Source organism: Colobus angolensis, unplaced genomic scaffold (assembly GCF_000951035.1).
Source record: "Colobus angolensis palliatus isolate OR3802 unplaced genomic scaffold, Cang.pa_1.0 Scaffold175, whole genome shotgun sequence".
In the NCBI taxonomy this organism is placed as follows: Eukaryota; Metazoa; Chordata; class Mammalia; order Primates; family Cercopithecidae; genus Colobus; species Colobus angolensis.
Genome location: NW_012114877.1, coordinates 1,520,830 through 1,522,105, shown reverse-complemented (window position 1 = coordinate 1,522,105; position 1,276 = coordinate 1,520,830).

Sequence of the window (1,276 nt, the reverse complement as noted above, 5' to 3'; positions counted from 1 at the left end):
TCCTCTTTTATTTCACTGAGCAGTGGTTTGTAGTTCTCCTTGAAGAGGTCCTTCACATCCCTTGTAAATTGGATTCCTAGGTATTTTATTCTCTTCGAAGCAGTTGTGAATGGGAGTTCATTCATGATTTGGCTCTCTGTTTGTCTGTTATTGGCGTATAAGAATGCTTGTGATTTTTGCACACTGATTTTGTATCCCAAGACTTTGCTGAAGTTGCTTATCAGCTTAAGGAGATTCGGGACTGAGACAATGGGGTTTTCTAAATATACAGTCATGTCATCTGCAAACAGGGACAATTTGACGTCTTGTTTTCCTAATTGAATACCTTTATTTCTTTCTCTTGCCTGATTGCCCTAGCCAGAACTTCCAACACTATGTTGAATAGGAGTGGTGAGAGAGGGCATCTCTGTCTTGTGCCAGTTTTCGAAGGGAATGCTTCCAGTTTTTGCCCATTCAGTATGATATTGACTGTGGGTTTGTCATAAATAGCTCTTATTATTTTGAGATACATTCCACCAATACTGAATTTATTGAGAGTTTTTAGCATGAAGGGCTGTTGAATTTTGTCAAAGGCCTTTTCTGCATCTATTGCGATAATCAGGTGGTTTTTGTCTTTGGTTCTGTTTATATGCTGGATTATATTTATTGATTTGCATAGACAATCCTAAGCCAAAAGAACAAAGCTGGAGGCATCACGCTACCTGACTTCAAACTATACTACAAGGCTACAGTAACCAAAACAGCATGGTACTGGTACCAAAACAGAGATATAGACCAATGGAACAGAACAGAGCCCTCAGAAATAATACCACACATCTACAGCCTCTGATCTTTGACACACCTGACAAAAACAAGAAATGGGGAAAGGATTCCCTATTTAATAAATGGTGCTGGGAAAATTGGCTAGCCATAAGTAGAAAGCTGAAACTGGATCCTTTCCTTACTCCTTATATGAAAATTAATTGAAGATGGATTAGAGACTTAAATGTTAGACCTAAAATTATAAAAACCCTAGAAGAAAACCTAGGTAATACCATTCTGGACATAGGCATGGGCAAGGACTTCATGTCTAAAACACCAAAAGCAACGGTAATAGAAGTCAGAATTGACAAATGGTATCTAATTAAACTAAAGAACTTTTGCACAGCAAAAGAAACTACCATCAGAGTGAACAGGCAACCTACAGAATGGGACAAAATGTTTGCAAGCTACTCATCTGACAAAGGGCTAATATCCAGAACCTATAAGGAACTCAAACAAATTTACAGGAAAAAAA